The sequence below is a fragment of the Manduca sexta genome, chromosome 28, assembly GCF_014839805.1.
Source record: "Manduca sexta isolate Smith_Timp_Sample1 chromosome 28, JHU_Msex_v1.0, whole genome shotgun sequence".
NCBI classification, from domain to species: domain Eukaryota; kingdom Metazoa; phylum Arthropoda; class Insecta; order Lepidoptera; family Sphingidae; genus Manduca; species Manduca sexta.
In genome coordinates, this window is record NC_051142.1 from 5,712,362 (window position 1) to 5,736,618 (window position 24,257).

The 24,257-nt window shown below is 33.6% G+C and overlaps 1 protein-coding gene across 1 annotated transcript in view; it reads left to right on the top strand.

Moving 5' to 3' along the window:
- LOC115441833 (beta-1,4-glucuronyltransferase 1) overlaps positions 1–24,257 on the top strand; it is a 61,214-nt gene that overhangs the window by 9,879 nt on the left and 27,078 nt on the right. The window lies entirely within an intron of this gene.

Consider the following 24,257-nt stretch of genomic DNA (forward strand, 5'->3'; position numbering starts at 1 on the left):
TTATCTATGCAGACGCCACTTCTTTCTTCACTTCCACTTCAATAATTATTAATTTAATTATCTCATTTTATTAGGAACAACTAGCTGTACACGAAAATTGTATTGAATAAAAAATTATAATTGTTACATGGCCTACAATTTTTGTAGGAAACATCTTTCTCTAAGCCCAATATTTATTACAATACCGTGAAACAATAGCTTTAATACCTTAACTCGTAGAATTACCCCAAAAATTACCATAAAAAAATACCCTGCTGATTCAGTTTTACCCTAAATCTAGGGTAAATAACCCTAATCTGGCATTATTGAATCACTGTTCAAATGACAAGACTTGTCAAGTTGCTTTATCCACGTATGACGTCACACGAGACGAAATGACATAATGTAGCGTTTGCGCGGGAATTATAGCTATTTAACATTTAGGCATGGTTTTATGTACTTTTTAAGCTTTATTTGTGCAAAATACTATTTTTCTTGGCTATTTATATCCACAATGATCAATTTAAAACACCTTCTGAAAATTTGTCCGGTCCCCTATTGCTTCTAGGTTTTTTAAATATTAGTTTCAAGAATAGTTTCATTACACGAATACGGACGATAATACTTTTATAAAATAAGCTCACACATTACAACATGCTTACACGTAAAGCCGGTACCTAAACATTCACATACGGCATTTTAATTATACCAGTTTTTAAAATAACTAAAATTATTTTGGGCGACATTTTGTAACGGTATTACTTAGGTTATAAAAAATTTAAAAGTTTACAAACGCGACATAAACTGTAAGAGGCACCCAAGCTCCATTTTAAAAGTACCAAGTGCGGTATTATGATTCGTTAATTAAGTAATTGTGTTGCCAGTTTCATAACAAATGTCACTGATATTTATGTTATGCGAAATTCAACAAATCTCGCCGAGGTCGTGAGAAAGCTATGGTTCTATGCGCCGTAATATTTCTTTGTAAACATTGACCTGTCTGCCGGTTTTATTATTATTTAACAGAGTGGTGGAAGTCGAGTTGCATTCCTGCGCAGTATTGGCGAGTGTACGTGCGACGTGCGCGGCGCCACCGTGTGATACACTTACAGATTGCTCGAAGACCTATTTTGCGATGCACCGGTAATGCTTCAAATGCGCTCCAATTGACCGTTAAATGGAAAAACATTTAGCCGTTCAACATTACTGCCGGATGACAGAATATTCTTTATTGAAAATACATTTATTTTGAAGGTACTTGACGCTTTCACCGTAATGTGCTCAGGAGCCAAAATTGATTCGTGCGTTGGATTTCAATCTAAATATTGACTTGCTACTAACGGTGTTTTGTTTAGAGGTTCGTTCTTAAATGTAGTAAATGACTTTGGACACCAGTTCGTGCAGAATTATTCATCGTGGAAATTCGATCCGTATGCCTTTCAGCACACGTGGCTGCGGCGTCAATCTTCAAACTTAATTTTGCCAACGTGCCAAGAATTTGGACTTATCTTTTTAACCAGATGTCAATCGCGTCCAATTGCATTTGGAGTCACGAATAAGGAAAGATGTTATGTCATCCAGTACTAGAATTAGCATAGATCTTTCAGATGGGTTACATTAACGTCTGGGTTATGACTTATGACACAACGAGAAATTATAAAATGAGATTAGGAAGTACATATTAGACTGGAAAGCGTATTATTATCCTCCCAGAAACAACACGTTGAATTCTACAACTCGATGAGCAATGGATTCTTTTGTATTGAATAATGTCTACCTGGATTTGTAATGTATCGGTGTGCATATGCTTTTTCTAGTATTTTTTTTTATTATTATATATCTCATATTTTTATTTTGTACTAAAAACAAGAAAAGATGAACTTTGGTCCATGTTTTGAATTATTTTTGGCCTGCGAATGTGACTATAAACTTTAAGTTCTCTCGTTTTTTTAACTTAGTTAATTTATTAAACATCATAAGTTAGACATGCAACAATAAAATTGTAACAAGCCCGTGTCTGTAATATAGATATTAAAGAAAAATTATATGGGAGGTGTTTATTAGAGCAAGGGGGAAATAACAAGTTTTTAAAATTTTCGTCTTTATGATTTTTTTTACCGATGTATTGCTAGAGATCTAATTTAAAATATAGGCTCAATTTCCTCTCATAAAAAAATAAAGCTGGACTTTAATCCCGGGTTTTTTTTTACACGTGCAGAGGTGCGATCCAAAGCTAGCATACATCATATATGTATAATATAAACATATCAGTCCCAATATTTACAGAAGGTATAGATAGATATAATAAAATATGTCGGTTCCCTGTGTCTGGTATCATTGCAGTCGTTATCCAAATAAATTATGTAGCTATAGCATGACTCTTATCTCTTCCTTATATTATTTACTTGTATAGAAAGAATACCTGATAGAATGACACTCTGTGACTATACTCAAATACAATTAAAAAGTTATTGGTTTTTAAACACTATTGCAATTTAATGATTGGCATTAAGTAATCTATAAATTTTAAATCTAAATCAATGTAACTACGAATATTTAATTGATTCGAAAGGAGAACAACCTTTTGTCAGAAACTATTAACGTTAAAGCACTTCCTGGATTGGCTCCGAGTAAATTATTTTGCGATCGTTAAAGCGGTTCAAGACGAAAGCACGGAGTTAACATGTTACCTATTCTGAAGTAATTGACACATAATACGGCGCGCCGAGCCTGTTACGGCTGAAATACGCTTCGACCAGACCTTTTCGCAGCGGAGCAGATTTTATGCTGAATCGAAAAGTTTACTGCAAAACCGTTTACTACGGCTGCAAGTGCAGGGAACTCACAAGTTGTTACTGTAAATATTTTCGTTTGAAAGCCTTTAGTGCATATGTGTGTTTAAATCTCTTTCAATATTAAAAATGCAGAACGATTACTCCTCGCGGATATACTATTGAATCGATTATTTTCATGTGTGTGCCGTGCTGTTTGTTATTTACGCGGTATTCTGCGGCAAAATATAATTTATAGATAGATAAATAACAGTTTATTGAACACCACATCAGTGTAAGAAAAAACATATATACAAATTAACTATAGCAAATTTATTAACCTTGTCTTTAAACACGATTCATTATAATTATGTTTTAAACAGGAACGGTTAGAAATATATGAATGTAATAGAGTTATCAACTTCCTCGCTGCTCAGATAATACGTGACATAATAAAAAGGGACGGCATGAGAGCATCATTTTTTGCCAGCGTGCTCTACGTTCATACAAAAACGTTTGCGTTTATGAACTAGTTTTTGCATGCAGCTTTTTATGCTTCCATGTAATATTAATCTAGTTTTTCAACGCTCTGTAATTTCGCTTGACGTATTACGTATATTATGACACAAATTAAACTTATTTAAAAAAAATCAAATTGCTTGCATGAATATTTTACGTTATAGGAACTCGTGCTGGTGATAAATAAAAGTAGAGAAACTGTTTAATTACTCTTATCATCAAACTTTACAGAAAATAAATGGTTTTATGCTCGTGCAATGCTTAATCCAACCAACAAAGTGATAAAATGTTTTTGATTTTAAATCGAATATACAAATACTTACTTTAGAGTTATTTTATGGAAATAATATAATGCAATATAAGACACAATTGTTGCCAAATTAAAAAATGAAAAGTGTAACAAAATATTAATGAAGATACAGACGTCGAAATGTAGACTTTTGTCAATAAATTGCAATTCAAATATAAATGAAAATGTATTTTCTCTCAAGAGGTTAGAAATTTACAATTAGTTTTAACAATTAAAGCGTAAAGCATACATACTTTCAATCAAGTTTAGAGTACTTTTTTATTTTTTTTTCACGCAATATAAGTATTTGTATAAATGTGTACTTGTATATAATATTATTTATCGATCCATGCTGTTGAGATGGATCACGATTATTTATTATACTCGTACTATATATGTTTTTCTCTTATACTTGTAAATTCCTACCGCCTATGTATTCTTTTCTAAAGTTTTAATAGTAATCTCAGTTGACCCGTGATTCATCGTGACCTCATGTCAGGCATGTCATAACTTTTATTACCATAGATATATTTTTCTTATAAATAATTAATAAATTCAATTCTTATCAATATTTTTAAACAAAATATCGATTATCATATACAAGATTAGATTTAACTCGGGACTTTTCCCTTTGGGAAGACCATTTCGATTAAAGTTGTGGAACCACGAATTAATAAGATCTACATATCTATTTATGTATTTCCACAATAATGATTGGATCTCAATCTCTTCTTACTGAATGCTTATTATTTATAATAAAACTCTGCCAAAAACTTTTATTTTAATTTTAATTCGATTTATAAATTATGCGATTAGTTATTTAAAAGCTAGCTAAACTTTTATATACATATTTTTATATACATTATATACATATACACACCATACGGATTCCACAACAATTTTTCCTTTAAGACCCTATAATATAATATCTTACAATTGTTATAAGTATCGATAATGTCTAGACAGAGAACAATGCCCTAGAAAATTCCGAATGCCTAACCGACGGGAGTTAAAATAAGTTGCTATTAAGTTGAAATCGATGCCCGGAGCCATAAGCCCGTGGGAATTCCCAACTAAGCTTAGCAAAGGCAAAAAGAAATGATTCATACCTTACGCAGTAAGTGCGTCATTGATCCATCCTGTAGCGAGCAGGCATACTTAAATAGCGACACGCGATCAAGTTGATGCGTTTAGGTGCTTTTGTTACCAATATAAGGTGGTAGTGCGCATGAAAAAGCAGATTGTCATGTTAACGCTAACGACCATTAAGGTTTTTTTCTATATGAAGGCATATTTTCTAAAAGTAAGAGAGTGTGGGATGGATCTGGTCTAAGCGCATTTTTATTACATATTTTATGTAATGATAGGGTGTGATGATTAGGTAATTATGTGATGAAACGTCTGATAGAGTTACGTTGGTTTTGAAATTTCCTGTAATGGGCGATTGTCGTATTATTTATCGTAGGTCTGAAAATCCCATCCCCCATGTTTCTTCTAGCGTTGTTTTCTAAGATTGACAAAATGAATAATTAATATGATGTGTCTACTTACTGTCCTTTGGTGCGCATGCGCATTTAGCTGCAGTTCATTTACCGCTTTAATCTTCAATCATGCTGCAGTCAAGCAGGAAGCAACAATCGACTCTGGAAATCCTTGAATGAAATTGCATTTTTTGTCAATGACTACTTGTTTATTACGAACGCTATGTACAAGGCGTACGTGACGCGTTAAAGATATACAAGGAAAGCCTTCAATATACCCAGTAAAGCAGTCGCTTAGCACCTTGAATACGTTAGGGACATGTTTCTACGACCAAACAAATATTATAATAAAATATATTGTCGTATGAGTCACCCTATCGTGTAAGCAATATACAGAAATAGGACTCTTAAAGCCCCCAACGACATCAAATTCTCATAATTTTCAATTCATTCACGCGGATGTATTCAATTTTAGCTGTATCTTGTATTGCACGAACACGCACTATGCTGTTGATATTACAGTCATCGTTGAGTATTATTTACTTTGTGCCGTATTCATTGCGAATATTTTTGTACTTTATTATAAAGCGAGCTTTATTTTCTGTATTGTAAAGTAACAAACACACAAACGTCCAAATAATATAGTATACGGTTGACTAGACATTGCCGAGAATATAAATGAAAACATTCATGTCCTTACAAAATTAGTACTGACTTCTTTAACAATGCTCCTCGAGATAATTGGACAAAACAAGTGATAGAAATCTCGATAGCCACCGTTAACATAATGTTTGATCGTACAATGGATACAGTTCTATGGACAATGACATTCAATATGGAGAGTGGACCCGATTGGTACAAGGGCGCGGAGACCCACTTACGTCCAACATACCTCAATAAATAAAGCTGTACGGCGCCATTACGTATTTACACCTGTTATTTCAACCAACGTGTCAGGCAAAGGAAAAAACGTGACATGATTGCCGCTTGCTGGTACTTTGGATCTCTAAGCCTAAATTAGAAAAGCGAAGTCATAGATAACAGTCAATGATTGTGGGTTGTAAAATCTGGTTGAGAACGGAAGTTAAAAAAAATATATATTCCTATACTACAAATAGTTCAGACTAAAGTTGCTGAGAAGTACATCGGTCAGTCTCTTTGTTGTCAGTTTAACGACAAGTTTCCTTAATTCTTATAGTAAATACTACAATAATGGAACCAAATATATCACGGTTAAAAGCTATTGAAACAAATAATTCTGAGAATGGTTGTAGGTATATTATACTTAAGCTGTATTCGAAACCTTGATATAAAACATTTGGGGCATTACGAATTATCTTGTAAGCGGAACACGAAAGTATTAAGTGCTTAACGTTTTGTGTAGACGAATGCTTTAACACATACATGTGTACCACAATAAGATGGTTTACTATGGAACGTGTTCTTTGAATGCAGTAATTTCCTCCTTTCATTAACTGCTTTTCAGTTTGACGAGCTGGTGAGAAATTCCTAAACCTGTGAAAGGTCATATAGCTTTAGTTTGCAATCAGCTTTGCAGCTCTTTGAAACACCTGACATAAATTGAAGGTATGCAGGTAAAGAATACTTGGAAAGACGCCAACAGACGCTGTTTATAAAAGTCTTGGATCGAACGGATGTTTTAAACCACTTTTTGAAGACACATTCTCATTGATTTATGGACTGAATACTTGATTTTTTCGTGATGTTAAAATGAATTTGCTGTTTATAACAACAATTTAAGATATTTGGCATTGGATTTTGAGGACAGTGGCGTCGGTGCACTTAGCCAATTGAAATGTATAGTTGTGACTGCAATCTGTCAAGTTTTTGTACTGCCTCAAAGTCTACAATGGCGTGTGAAAACACACACGTTTTAACGTAAAATACCATACCTCAGTCTATTACTCAGTCATAGTGTGTAAAAAAAAAGGAAATTAGTAAACAGAATAGGTAAATAAATTGGTTGGAAAAATAAGTTACTCATTCAAAATTAATTACGTAGATTTTTTTATATTTTATTTTGTAAATTCCATAAATCAAGTGAGTCAATGCTTTAAACCGCTGTGCGACACAATCAGAGTTAGTACCTATCTCTCAAACCAAATTACCTTGACCCGCGGCAGTTCGTTCTCCAGCCAATTTGTTTTATAGACAAATGATTAAACTCATTGGTCGTCTAATAAGTTTGACCGTCTATGGTTATTGCATTTTATTTAACACTTGCTTCAATTATTATTTCACTTGCCTTGCGTTGACAGTGTAGGTACATAATGCAATAACAAAATTAAATTATGTTTTTTGTTGGCTTAACTTTATCTTATAATTTTATAATAATTATTTCACAACGTGTTCAAATGAGTAAATTTAACTCGAGGTCAGGTAAAAACCTTTTGTATACTTATTATTTATTTTACCCTAAGGTTCTTGTTGCAAAAGATGTAAAGCAAAATATTATCGCCATGACACGAACAATATTTCTGAGGTAAGCGAAAAAATGTATTCATATGAAAAAATTGCAAGACGTGCCTTATATGGTAACATTACGCTGCGCATTGAAATAAAATGTCGCGGCCTCGTTTATACCATTTGAAATAATGCACATACTTACTCAATAAAATTTTGTTACCCAATATCACTAAACAATATCAGTAAATGTTTTACTGTAGGTACAGAAACCCGACAGATAGATGTAAAAATAGCACTTTCTTATTTCGTAATATGTACAGGTTATTTTGTAATTGACGCTTTATTCCTACAAAGTTTTGCTTTTTGGAGACAATCTTGAAAGATTACCAAAGTTCTGTAAAAGACCTAAAACAGTTGACTTGTTTTCGATTTCTGTTTAGGTCAAAAGAGTGTTGGAAGATTCTGGGTTACGTAAACAATGCCGCATTTGTGGAAACGCAACTCTTTCACTGACTTGATTATATTATAAAAACAATATTTTAAACAAAATATAATCTCTATATATAGATTTATGTACTAGAATATGTGGTGAAAAATAAAGATAATAAAGGAAGTATTATTAAATAACATTTACGTGTAAATTAGTGGGCAAATTATAGTAATATTTCCATATAATATGTAGTTTTAAAGTCTAGATGTAAATGTAAATCTATGTATTCCGTAATCTTTTCCGTTTCAACTTCGAAGAACAATCAGAAAGATATAAATCGCAGGTGTTTATCTGGTCTGTTATACTATTAATTGCCTGGCCGACTCATAAAACTGTTGTCCTTGCATTTGCATAATATTTAAACAGGGCTAGTTCGTCTCAATTGCCTTAATTGCTTTGTTAATTGCGGTTTATTGATTCGAATGTCAGTTGGGATAGGTTCAGATTTCTTTCAGAATGTCAAAGACTTATTAGATTTTTATTTGTTATTGTTCGTTAAACAAAACTTGGCTTATATTTTGATCGGAGTTAATTGAGATTATAATAGAAAATGATTTAATGTACTACGTAATAGCGTTGGTTAGTATTGACCTCAGTCGAAATAAAATTGGGTAAATACATAGGATTATCTGAAAGTGAAGGGTCCGTGGAAATCGGCACAATAATTCTAGAGCACGAAAAGAACATTAGTCATTAGTCATACAATATTTATAAAAGATCATTTAAAGTTGGACTTTACCAACTTTAACAGTAGATATGAATTATATTAAGCCATTTCATAAAAGCCGGACCGAAGAAGTCATGATTGAGAAAACTTATTGTGGTCCTCTTAGGCGATTCCCAGACAAAATAACAAAGTTGTAATTTAAAATAATTTAAATACATATCAAAAATTACTATGCAAACCAATTTGTAACAGTATTTCTTATAAAAGACGTAAACATTTAGTCACAGCCATGTCCCTGGGAAACATTATAATTTTATATTATGGAATTTGTTATTAAAGTAGCACGTAGTGTAAAAACCAGCGGATGTATCAAAAACCGCATTTCGTTTTGGCGCGATTAAATTCGTGACGTCTCGGTTGTGGTGTGTTGTACCTTTTTTGTAACTTGTGGTTCTCGGAACTTCCTTAAAGAACCATCAATTTGCCGTGGCTTCGCCTCTGAACGGTCACAGGCCGACGACCTTCTACAGTGAGTCATTTATACGGCGATTAACTTACGGAAACAAGGTTGTTGGACATCACCAATGGCAGAAGCGTTTTGCAAGAATAAATATCTAGAAAAAAAACGCGCAAAAAATCAACCGAACTTCGCAGTTTGGACTCGGCTACGATGAAAATGAATAAAGCGGTTAGATTTTACACAAAAACCTTGTCTGTTTTTTATGATTTACTTATAAAATTCTTATGCTTAATTTATAACTTTATAGGTAATATTTATGCAAATATATTTATAATACACTACCTAGGTACAGCACAATTATTCATTCATAATTATTGTGAGAGAAAAATCATATTTTAAATGTTATAAAAGTATAGCTGTAAACCTATCTATAATTTATTGTTATAGATATCTCTAAAGTATAAAAATAATAATAATAATATCAGCCCTGTATTATATACTTGCCCACTGCTGAGCACGGGCCTCCTCTACTACTGAGAGGGATTAGGCCTTAGTCCACCACGCTGGCCTAGTGCGGATTAGTAGACTTCACACATCTTCGAAATTCCTATAGAGAACTTCTCAGATGTGCAGGTTTCCTCACGATGTTTTCTTTCACCGCTGAAGCGAACGATAAATTCACAAAGAATACACACATGATTTTAGAAAAGTCAGAGGTGTGTGCCCTTGGGATTTGAACCTGCGGACATTCGTCTTGGCAGTCCGTTCCACACCCGACTAGGCTATCGCCGCTTTTTAAAGTAAATAATACTATTAATTATATTAATTTCTAAAGTATAATACGTATAAAGAATTTTATAACATTTTATTTGCACCAACTCATAACTCTAACAAATACCAGAAACCTAATTAATGTTTGATTTTATGCAAGAGATTATTTTAATCCATTATCGCGTGTAAAAAATATAATGGAAACCCACGGTTGACTTAAATTCATTGCAGTAAATCGCAGTACGTGTCGCGCTAATGATTCTGCAACATGATTAACTATTCGCATTCATGTATTGTCTACAGACTAAATAGCCTGCTAGAAATAGTGCATCAATACTTGCCGCATTTGTGGAATCTTAACTTTTAATTCGGGGTACAGAAAAAGAAGTGCAGTGATACTTTTCATATAGGTACTACTACTACTACCTTCCATTGCCGCTTTACCTTGGGTAGGTACACTTATGCTTGTAGATACGTGTCACAAAATCATCAGCCACGCCATCGGCCTTGGGTAGCCCAGAGCTGTAACACTGCAGTTGCGGTGAAAGATATCAATTTGCCGCAAATCAGATTTATAAATTGTGTGCAGTTTTGCAAATTAAATGACAAGTACGGCAGTCGCGGTTAACGTGTACGCTTCTGTTAGAAACGCCGCTGACACTGTTACAACTTATTGAAACTTATTTTGTACGAGACTGCAATCAAAAGTTTTATTATCTGTGGGAATTCTATAATTGTCTATATACGCTAAAGTTAATGTATAGCAATTATCTTATGTATTAAGGAATATTAGAATCATGTACAGTTGAGACAAAAATCGTTCAGAATTCACATACAGAGGTCGGATAATGAGAGACAATTCAAATTAGATCAATTCAATTTCAGTGTACACGATTAATGCAGACGCATGAACAATGGATTTGGTCCAGTACCCTGACAGAATTTGCAAGCTCCTGGCCTAACTCGTAAAGCGATCGCATCAATGGCGCCGTTAACCCATCTAGGGCTTAATTAACCACGCCACACTTATTCTGTTTATAAATAATGAACGACCCGGCATCAGAGTTTCTTATAGTTCTTTAGGTTGTATTAATAAATAACTCAAATTCGCTCTCAAGTGCGATATCAACTTAAATGCTGATAAGTTAACGTCAGCATCTTAAGATCGTCGTTATTTCATAAACAGACATCAACATCTCACATTAGATGTGTCTAATGTGAGATGTTGATGTCTGTTTGTCTTTTGTCTTGTTTCCGTAAAATAATATGTGAGTGATGTGTCACTCACATATTATTTTACGAGATATCATAAGTCACAGCATAATATGATTTTGACAGCTGAGATTTTTCTATCATACAGCGCCAACTCACCTGACAACAGGCACCCAATTGACATCTCAAATATTGTTTCTACTTAAGATTAAACTCAGAAGTGAGATTGGTTTGTTGGTCCGGCCCTAAGAAATATTCATTAAAATTATATTAGTATCACCTTTATCACTTTTACTCAACGTAAATATAGTGCAGTAATCTTATGCGTGCCTAGGTTTTCATATACAAAAAATGCGTTATTCTGCATAGAGATGGCAGAGGCCTTTTAAAGGTCCAAATATATTTAAATAATAGGAAGGCAGAACACTCAGATTATCCACGACACCAGTAGCATAACGCAATAAAACTGAAATGTCGGAAATCCATCGGCCGATAATAGCACTATGAGATCGCAATGACTGACCGCTCACGACTACGTGATTGATCTAACCAGCGCTAGATTTAGTAGATTACCTCTATATGTTTCAAAACGGAATGACATTTCGGTTCCATGAAGTGCATTTCTTAAGTTGATTAAAGATAAGAAAAATGATGCCAGTCTGAGCAATAAACTGTAATAATGAATTTTAACACTCAAAATAGGATTTATTTTTTGTAATATACGTTTAGGTAAGTATTGAAAGAGCATATTAATATATAATTGCCGATTAACGTTCTACTTACGTTACATTTGTATTATTTATTACCACAGATTATTAGAAATTCTATATATATACCTTAAGGCGTAGGCAGAGCCGCCACTGGTACCAACGTTTGGTCCTGCGTATTCCGTCCCATGACATGATAGAGGACGAGCTTGTCGCCATAAGCAGCACAAATTCAATACTGAGTAAAAAAAAACAATATAACTGCCGGATTAAGACCGAACACAAGACCTCAGCATTACAGTCGTGCTTAAATAGAATTACCCCATCGAGGCAGTCAGTGCGTTTGTATAACTTCGACGAAACACACATCCTGGTGTTACTTAGTAATTTGAAAAAAGAATGTGTGAAAAACGTGATTCAAGTCTCCATTTGTTAATCTTAAACAAACTGTTAGAGTAACTTACAGTATAATTGGCACTGATTGGAATACAAAAGGATAATAAAAAAACACGACGTCAAACTGCGAATTTGTTCACTTCACCTCGCTCCATTTAAGATGCAAGTGTAAATGAGTGCGACTTTGTTAAAACGCCTGGTCCGCTCCTCCTTTCCCATTATGTATAAAATCTAGCCGTCTTGTTTGCATATCGTGACTCGACGTGGCTACCATTTCGTCGTAGTTGGCTCGAATATTGCGTATGCAGACCACGCTAGCTGCTTCCTGTTAATGAAGCGGCTGTCTGACTGCCACACTATGTTGCGACCGCGCGCCGTGTGCCGTACCGTTTGAGTTGCAAGACTGGCTAGTCAAAGGCCGGAAAAACATACAATGCATCATTCTTCACAATGAATTGATGCGGGAGCGATAATTCCAAGATTAGACTTGAATATTTTTCCTCTGCATTGATTCTCTTCGCGAACACAGTCAATTGTGATGACGTAAATGGTAGATAAAATTACACGTATACGGTTGGTTGAAGTGCAAATAAAAATAGCACTCTGTATCTAGCATCCACTTTGAAGACTATTCAGTTGAAAATTTATTTATGTCCAACATGTGTTCAAATAGAAAGAAAAACTCGGCTTTATGTTCATCGTCGTCCCGACTTTGTTTACTAGGTGCTGATTTGTGCGTCATGCGCGTTATGTATACACTGATGTTCAGTACGAAAGATAAATTATCTCCTTTTTTCATTCATGTTCGTTTTGATATAACGTGTTAAGTATATATACATTTTATCATTATGGGCTGAACTATAAAACTAAACACTTAGATAAAGTCAGAAATTAATATTTAAATTACAATAACATAATAGAACTAACTCAGAATTTCATGGAATGTTATATTTTATGTAGGTAATGCTAATAAGTCACTTTGTCATGTAAGAAACTTTAAACAAGGCCAAATAAATAAAATGTTTCCCATTATAATATGAACAATTCAAATTATTAATGCTTCATATAATTTTGCAACGGGTATTTACATATCAAGAAAAATGAGCGCGTTCTAATACAAAGATCGTGCGTGAAATACGTACCACGTGAATCGAATACGTTTGGCAAACAGAGTAATAGTGTACACTAACAAATTTACCCTACTTTTAGTTTTTAGCGTCTAACCAATATTACGTGGAGTTATGTAATGATTTCAGTTCGATATCTAGAATCTTGTTTACGTTTAGATATAAGAAAGTTATCAGAATTCCGCATAATATCGCTGATGGTTTTTTTAATTGTTTCAGTCTAATGGCTTTTACAGCTATACCGGATAAGTTTAAAGCTGTAGCCAGCATATTCATCAACGACTAGCGTTACTTCTGGGTGGCTCAAACTTCAGTTGGGCCGCTGAGCAATGTGGATGGATACTTAATGACGTCCGATACGTTATTTTGCCGGGACCGGCCATTAGCATCGTCTTCCTTTACGAGCTACGACATAAAACTGTCACATAATTTTGGTCCTTCGATTTAAGTTTGATAAACCATTATAATGTTTATGTATGTACATTAAAATACTTCAATATTAATATATTGAAGTATTTTGCCTTTATTTATTTATCTTCGTTTAGGTAGTTGATTATCGTAATTAATTTGTATTACCGAATCCGTATCATGTGCGGCAATCTTTGTAATGATTCCGTTATCTGTCTTACTGGTATTAGTTTTGATTTATATCTAGGTAAAATAACACAACTCTACAAATATCTTAGCTCCAATCTTAACTAGCTGACCTTGTACTCCCACTACATCTTGCATGGCCCATCTTCGCATTGCCCACATATACTATGCACATATTGTTACATATTTGCTTTCGCGTATTTGACTATCACGATAAAAGCAATTTCGTCACATGTACGTCCTCGTGTAACCAGCTTTTGCAACAGCCGTTCTATATCGATAAAAGGAAACCTTGGCATTATTAAATATGTGGAATCCGAAAAATTATAATTATTTACCAATCATGCGACTACCGATAGAAATCTACTGTATTTTATATTTATAATGTAAATTAAGTATATAACAGTATCATTGTATAGGCATACTTTTATTATTTTGTTGATAATCGTGTCTTAAATTAAACATCCAGTGTATTAAAGTTTTAATATAATGTTTGTATACTTATAATATTACATTTTTATTGTTATAATGATAAAAGTAGTAGGGCTTCATTACTTTAATTAAAGGGAGAAATAAAATAATTATATTTATGGTTATTATTCCGTTGATATATTTTGGAGTCACAAGATATTTTAAATAAAAAGATATGTAGTAGTTTGTGGTCACGTTAGACTTGTTATTACTTTAATACGAATAAACCATTATGATATTATTTTGCGAATTTAGAATGATTTGTTAAATTAATATAATATATAAGCGACACAGATCACCATTTGTTTGCTTCATATTCATTATCGCTGGGCAAACAAATTCTAACTTGATTTTAACAATGATATGAAAGTTATAAATATAATATATTTTGTCTATTTTTAAAGAATTAAGTGGATAGGTATAAAATGCATATACCTGGCACAAGAAGTCATAAAGTTGGTAAAATGCCTTGAAGGTCAAACATGATTTCTTCAATATATTTGGACTATTGCAGTAAAAGCAAAAGTACATGTAGGTCCGAATCGGTCCTACATATTTCACCCCTGATGAGATAGGAGGCGAGACTATCGCCAAATCGGCCACAAAATTAATAAATCATCGTTGTAGCCAAAATACTACTGTCCTCATCATAAATCGATTATTTTGTTACTTCACTGCAAATAAGCTATATTTCAGACAATTTTGACATCTATTCACACAAAATAACTTGCATAAAAGCATGACATAACCTCAAAGGCCTGTTTAAGCAGAATAAGATGTCAACTCATTGTATTTATGATAGGAGCATTTTATCGATACGTGCTTGCGATTCCCTACACGTTTGCTGCAAAAGAGTAAGTTAACTAAAGCATTATAATCCGTTTAAGTAAAACACTTTCACCTGTGAAGGTCGGACTGTGCTTTGAATTTACCGAACGCAAACTGCATTATACCGTATACGTAATGTGTACGTTTTACTTTACATATAAAAAGGTAGATATTAGCTGCCCCTCCGTTTATGAAGTTTGTACACTACGCGTAGATATAAACTCTGCTGCTTCAGGAGGTTTCTTGTTTCTGTTATTAAACGATTTGCTTTTATAATACAACGTATTTTTATGCGAATTTTGTATTTGGTAGGGGGCAATGACATGCCCCAGTTGTGTCTACATTGCGAATGGGTCTGAATATGAAAACAGTAAATAAAGTTCAGTAAATATATATAACAATATAAAATAAATATTTATACATTATTGCAAGGGTGTTTCAGATATTTTTATACATATTTTCTTTGTGAGAGTATAGACGTTTTTATTTATAGCCCGTGTGAGTCAGTCTTATAAATAATAATAGTAAATTATAAATAATAATATAAATATTTAAGTACAAACATGCATTATTGCAAGGTTATTTTAAATAAATAAAATTAACCCCTACACATTTTATATAAATATTTTAATATTCAACCATGAAACATTTGCAGCAGTATATCAAGAAGAATATTTAGTTTTATATAGAATTGCATTTGTACTGAATATACCGAAATTCGAGCATGTATTCAGTCTACCACATACAAACTACTTACCATATTTTTCACATTTACATGAATATTGTATTCGATGTCAACCACAGTATATCTCATATGCAGGTAATCTAATATTTGCAATAGAGGTGTTATGACACGGTTTACGAAATACTAAAACAAGCAAACCATAATAAATCAATAACAATGTCATAAGTTACGAGCATACGCTCGAGATTGATCGCTATTTTCATATGAATTAAAAAATATCTCGCTTTTCCGCTTTAGCTGTTTAATAGTATCTGTATCTAGCGAAATGGAGTTATAGATTTGCGAGTGTGACATGTCAATTTCCAACACTGCTATATCTTGTTTATCGGCTATTTAATTATTCAATTGTACGTTCCACGTCTTGGCCTTGTTTCATTCAGTGAGTGGACGCGAATAGTCTCATTAGCCGCCACTTGCGAGACAATCCGGACCAGCCACGATCTTATCTCAACATGAGTGGTTAATTCGATGTTGCTATTACCACTAATGGATCTATTCATAGTGTACGGACGATTGTTTAAAGCCTCGCGTTGAAAGTCGTGTGTGGAGAACCTCTATTTATCTAATGTACTTACCTAAGGGCCGTAATGCAATGAGCAGCAAGACTCCAAGAGCTGCTACTACAAAAATACCTACATTTATAGTCACCGCCACCATAGCGATCACTCTTCCTGCCATTATATTATATACTAACATTTTATACGAAACATAAAGGAATTCTAGACTATGTGTCCAGACAGACAGGGGGTCTCTCCCCCAAATTGGCGTAGTTTGATCCAGACTCCCCGGCGCAGATTAATACACGTCGAATCACGCCCAGTCTGGCGTCCAAATTTTTAAACCCCTGTCAGGCGTGAGGCATTCGCCGGCAGTATTTGATGTATTTCCGTTTATTGTATATATATAATTTATTTAGCGGTGTTTTATATGAAGAGTAAAGCTCTACCACCGTTCTTTTCATGCTTTTTATATTCTAAAGGTAATTTTTTATCATCAATTCTAGAGATCCAACGACATTTATGCTATTTATAATCTGATAATATATTAGTGAAACAGTTGAAGTATTTTATTTTTGCTATTTCATATTTTAATTTGAACCTCTTATTTGTATTTCACCGTATGAATAATAGGTTTGGTTAATCATTCCTGTAAGAATTTTCTGATTTCCATTTCTGCATTACCTATAAACAATGTATATTACTAACTCACAATCCTCAATTTGCTTGCATAAAGGGACTACGAAATTTTATTATGAATATCAGTAACTCGTGATATACATTGAGGCGTGAATGAATAATTTAAATATGACAAACTGGTTTCCTTGAAGCTTTATTGGAACCACAAAGGGCAAGTGACCACTGCGTTGGATTCCGATTCCGGTTAGGATGCAACCACGTCCACTTTTGTTAGCTGGATTGTTGACCCTGGAATGGTACTTTATCAAATTTAATGATATGCTACATTAACGCTAAAATACACTTTCAAACGACACAATTATAAGTACCGCTTAAAGTCTATTCTTATTTTCTATTTGTATTATGAATATTTATGGCTTGAGAAAACAAGACCCAAGTTTATAAAACCAAAGAAGAAATTAACTAACATCAAAGCCGTACTCAGACATAATAACAAAACTACCGTTAATATTAAAACCGGGTGTTACTAATAGCCAAAGTCACGACCTATGTCTAATATTAAAATTGCTTTGACCATGATGGATGTCCGCCGACCGCAAACGCTCACATGTTTCCCTTGCTGGGAAAACTGAATAGTTAAATTCACTGTAAGCAAATTCCCAGTTGACATAAGAACTTACGAGCCATTGTGCTGACCGCTCGTGACAAAGTAAAGCCGGGCGGAGGCACATAACGTCCCTCAATTTGCGTACCTGCCGGAGCTCTGAATTTTATTTGCAGCTTAACTTCGAGTTTGACAAATGCCCGTATGTGCGAAATTAAAACGGCTTTGTAGCTTTGAGACTTGATAAGTTAATGTTTTGTTTCATCTTATATTTCCTGGGAAGTGTCAAAGCGTGTTTCGAATATTATACAAACTGCGATTTTCAGAGCTTAAGTAGGGTTTACAAAATTTTGTTCCTTGGTTCCGATATTTTCTGATATTAAGTTACTGTGTAAAATGAATTTTACAATATTTAATTTTCACAACAAGCAGTCACTAATTAAAAACATAACACTAAATATTACATCTGAGACTCTCAAAATTTCGATCAGTAACATGACAAGAAAGGTCACATAAAATTGGGATGGCATGGCACGTCTACCGAGCCTAATTTATTAGATTGCAATAACGGAAAGAAGTGGTCATCTATGAAATAACCATTACGTTCCGTTACGCCTCGGCTGTCCTGCTGAGTCAAGGTCGGTGCGAACGCATTATCTAATCACTTACCTATACCGGTTTCGCGTTATTCATTATTTTTAATCACGATTCATGTTTTTAGTTCCCTTCTATTACCGTTGGTAGTCTTTGGGTAAACATTGAAGTGGAGAACTCTTCGGGCCGTATTGACAAACCAATGTCACCTTTGAGTAGCATCTTAGTAAACATTTAAAATGTTAAACAGCTGAGTCGGTGCAGTTTTATAAATAAAACACAGCTGTCAAAATCACATAGTGTGAATTAAGATGCCATTTGATGTGTTCTGGGTATGTTTAAATTAGAGTTTCTTCCTTAGATACCGATTTTAACTTAAAAGTGTCTCAGGTGATAACGCACTTCAGACGGAATCAGAGTTGTATGTATTAATTGGCCCTTAATGTAAGCACGCAGTTTTCAAAAATGGCTACAGATAATATTTGTAGTAATTTTACTATAGAGCTCTGTAAAGTTAAATGCAGGTATCCTAATTCTAATCAGTCTGATTAAAGGGATGCCCCCATTAAAACGGCGCGCTTACCGTATTTTCAGAGGCTATCTATTTGAAATTTGTAATATATAATGAAAAAAAATGAAAACATTTTATTTCTACAATATGTTATCTATACTCTGGGTGTTTTAATTTTTTTATAATGGGGTTATTGCTTCATTGATTTGAAATAACGAAAATATCACTCTAATGCTTTGTGAATCGCGTCCTAAAGTAAACATAATTTTATTAAAACAATTATTATAAATCTCTCTAGTAAATGTTTGCTATTTTCCGCTCATACTTAACTCGTGCGCCGTAAATGTATATAACAAATACTCAAGGTCGTTTGCTCCGAAGAGAGCCTTAAGTTGATCCTTCAATAGTTGGTGCACGGTTAATATCAAGAGACTTCTATGATTGCAATTATATTTATGGACTTTACTGACTGTTAAGACTTTTAAACATTTTAATACACAACATATTGTTTAAATAATATAATTAGTTATATTAACTCTACCTAATATTAAAACAGAATTTTCAAATACGCATTTGATATTGTTTAAGATACAAAGTTATAATTAGGTATTTTGTGTATTATCATCTGCGAAACTCTTTGAGACTTGTATTTACTCAGAGTATAAATAAATTGTTATTGTAAATTACAAATGTGAGTATGCGCAGAACAAATATTTATTTGTATGGCATTTAATTTTTTTTACAAGCACAAATAAAACTCATGTAAGTATGTCACCAATAATAATTGCAATGATAGTGTGAGCCTGTACGATAAACATATACATACACAAATTGCATAATTTATCGTGAGTCACTGTTCCATTTTAAATAAGTTACAAATATAACACTACATACTACTTTTAATGAGATCTAACCTTATGACCAAAAATATCTTTTTCTATAGGAAATGCCCACTTTATGAGAGCTGTTACGTTTGGTAAGTTCTTTCTAAAATGACCTCAGATTTACATAATCCAACACCCAAATACCTCCAACATTGAATTGTTTGACGAACAAAGAACATTTAAACGACGTAGCCACATTAAAATACTGCATTATTACGTTGCACGCATATAAAAAATATTGCGCAGTTTTATCAAAACTTCGATAATAATTATTGGCTAGTGATTCAGATGGGAGTACCCGAATGGGAATTCATGTACGATTAATTAATCAAAACATTGTGTGCCATAAGTGGAATACATGCTGTGGTAAAGTGGTAATTTTGACAACAAAGCCAATGGGTCGATTCGAACGGATTGGCATAGTGTCAAGTTTGCATCTGAGTTTTTTACGGTTAGACAGATTGCTGGAGGTTCAAAAATCCCCTTTATTTCTTAAGTCATATCCATAAAACAATTGCTATTTCTCCTTCTCAAAGGTTTTCGACGCAATCACAACAATTGTATTCACACAGCGCTGACCTGCTGTTGGACATTGTAAGCAGTTTAATAACTGGGCATTATGGGACTTTACACTTATATCTTAGGTGATAAATCCGGTGCAATGTCACATCGTGGTTTCTCCCCATTTCAAGGTTTGCGTAGTGTTAATTTAATTGAACAGTCGTATAGCTTACTATCAGACGAATGGTTTGTTCGTCTTCTCATTCATTTATATAAAAATATTTTTTCTGTGAGGGTGAATATTGACTAATTTACCTTGTATGACTTATGTTTCTACGCAGCATGAAGGTGTTATTAAGAAGTTTATAATTAATTATTATGTCTAATAACACGTATTTACAAACGGAAAATAGTTTCCTTATTCTTTTTTTTTATAAAATAGGTTATAATTAATAGGGCATAATTAAGTTTCTACTAACTTTAATATGCCAAAGTAATTAATTAAAAACTGGTACAAAACCTTTTGTTTATTTCACAAAGTTTATTAAACAAAAAATTGTGTGTATATTGTAACACAGCCTTCACTGTGTTACAATATACACACAATTTTTTGTTCCACACTGCATTTCACTAAGCGTCATCACTCATAAAGCAACTATATGGGTTTTAGAGAAATAAACCTCGTACGATACTGCAATAAGGCCATTTCTAAGCACATATAAATTCATAATGCAATCAAAAAGAAACAGGAAATACATTTTACGCGCGTAAAATTCACCATTACCGTGAATAATTGGTGTGTTTAGAATAATACGGAAAGGCCGTGTGCAATTAAAAAGTAAAATAACCGATGTTACATCACTGCACACCCATTAATTGTTCAAAATTATGCTAGACACAATATTGATTTAGTATGAATTTTGTACGAACACAAACAAACTATACCGATTTACTTAGGCACAATTGAGTTGTGATCACAATTGATGTAAAAATCGTAGAATATTTGGTTGTTTTAATTTAATATTAGATGTTGCGTGCACTTTCGACGGCGTGAAGCCTTCTTTGCTACAGCGATGGCTACAAGGTTTCGAAATCACTGTAACGATTTATAGCGCCACCTATGCGATGCCAGCACCATCTATTTCAGAAATCTGTTTATATAATTCCATTATCTCCCATAGAAGAAAATTACCGAAAGAAAAAATAGCCTTTATCTATCCATGTGGCATATTTCATCGAAACCCGCTCAGCTAATTCTGTGTTCACTTCTAACAAACATTCAGTTTGACAAACTCTCGTATTTATTAAAGATGAAAAAGTACTCCAATAATATTATGTACTAACGTATAACGCCTTTAATTAATACATCTTAGCGATTTACAAGAAAAAATTGGTGAATACAGTATTTTGTAGGTTTATCATAATATCTAGGTACCAAAGTAGGTATACTATGAGGTTTAAAATATAATATCGCACCAAGTGACCCCTTGCAAAATATCACCTACAATTTTATTTAATGCTTATTTTTAATTTCTCTATTCCGACATAAAAAAGTTAAGGCAATCCGCACAACAATTTTGTACGTATACAACAATAAATCGTAGCGAAAGTGCTTTATCAGGAAAGTTTTATGCCGGCTTTATCCCGCCAATCAAGGACCTTTTCCTGCGGACGGTTGTAATTATGCCCCATATAGGGCAATATACGCGCTATCTAATAGATAAGATAGTCTGCATTTCCTTGTGCTCTCATAAAACACTCGTTAGGGATATATTTATTTCTATATTATGCAGGATGCTGGTGGGAAATTGACTGCAATTTAATCTCACAGTAATGATTTTTGAATCAGAATATTTTCTACGAATAATAACATTGATTAAACAATAAAGATAATAACTTCCCTCCATGAATATCTGTTTTGAAAACATTATTTAAAGGGATAAATTATATAATACTTCTTGATGAGATTTAAAGTTTTCGCCCGTATCTATGGAACGGTATGCGCACGGCGAAAAGTAGCTGCACTAGGTGATAAAAGGAATGAGTATGTGTATGTGTCTGTGTTTTTTCGTTGGGAAAAATAAAATCCGTTCTCCCAAACCCCAGGGCATAATATTATCTCCATCTCCCTCATTTAGAGAATGTGGAAAAAGAGTAACACGCACGTAAATAAATCGAACATGAATTACACGAACGTGAGAAATCACATTCTAATAGCGTGCGGGATTACTCGTAACACTTTCCTTTACCGTTACAACATGCTAAATATAATTTAGTTAAGAACAACTCATTAATAAACTCCAATACTTTCCCGCATACGAATAACTGTTTTTTTACGTATCATATAGAATCCAAAAAGATACAACGATTTTCATCGGAGAATAATTTTTCAAACCATTAAACGGCCGCCTCATGGGCGCCAAGTATGATGCTGTGCGATTTAATATATTTAATCGCGCGTTAGTATTTTAGATTCATGAAGCTATACCAGTTTTGTTACAATGTGTCATGTTGAGCCACAGACCTAACTTGAAATATATATGAACGACTTGCGGCCCCTTATTTTTTTTTATTAGACGACATTAATATGGTATGTGCTTAACATTCATTACGTGATACTTTTACATTAAAATTCTACAGCTATCTTGCTAAACTATTGGAAAAATGTTCGAAAAGGAATGCAGAATTCAACGGTATTGCGATATCAGATCAAAAAGTATTTTACTGAGATATTTCGTGCAAGTTTTCTGTGTTACATTTAATAAAAAAATGTGTTACCGCATGAGTCTTACATTTATTAAGTATAAAAAAAGGGAAAATCATGTCTGGCTTTGAGTGCTATAAAAGCGGTGCATAAACGCTGTAATGATCTCTGCGTACATAATAATGAACAAAAATAACGTCTAACCAAGTTTATAATAATTGCAGTGTTCTGGTGAAATAAATTTATAGTGCTTACAGGTTTTATCATAATGAATGTCTTCGATTCCACGAGCAAATTCCACGCGCAGTAAGTTCTCGCGTTTAATCACGCGCCAAAACCGTGCAAGAAGAAATATACATCACATTTCCATAACATAAACTGGTAGGAAATGCCGGTGAACTTGTTTGTTATTACTTCTGTCGTGGTTTGTTTGCGTCTATTACAATTTAATTATACCAACCTACATAAATACGTAATATTGAAGCACTAATAAAATGTTGCAATACATAAAGGCACGATACTAAACCGCCAGCCAACCGCCGCCAGAATGAGTAGTGCTGTTAGAAGTTTACTTTAAGATCATATTATTTACTACCAACTTTGTATTCACACAGTACGCAGAAGCTATAAACTTCCTATAAATTGTATGGTAACAATGTTAAATCTGTCTGTCTGCTAGATATGAAAATAACCTTAAAGCTTGCTATGGGGTTGCGTGCTTCGCGGCACATAGAAATGGGAATAGAGATAAGATAGATTAATTTATCCCACAGTCGGTGCCGATACCATCTGACTAACTACGATCACGCGCCGATAAATGCTAATCAGAACACAACTCGCTAATTAAAACTCAGTGGGAAAAAAACTAGTCGTGGCGCCGTAGTTTGCTGTTTCACTATAAACAAAATATTGATTTACACTTCATTCATTGCGGCTCATACACATTCTTTAAAGTTTTTATAGTCCAGGCTGACTGCAGTCTGTCAGACACATAACATTTATTAAACTGGAAGTCTGAGTGTCCGTACGGATAGAAAATTGACATTTTGTGAAGAATAAAAGGTTAATTAAAAATCTGTTTATGCAACAGTAACCACGTGAATAAGCTAGTAATTTACATTCGTTATGTAATAATATTGTCTGGTTTTCAATAAAATCGATGGCTCGCCATGCTCACGACACTGATGACACAGAAGCCCGAAGGCATGTAATTAAAAATTTATTTAATTGCAATTCGCGTAACGCAACATGGCCATTTCGCAGCGCCCATACAATATACGGGACTTTTAATGCATTATAAAACTAGACAATTACAGTAATTGTGCCCCAGGTAAATGAAAGATATTTTATCGTTTCACTACGCATAATAATAGTTATTCAAATGAAGCA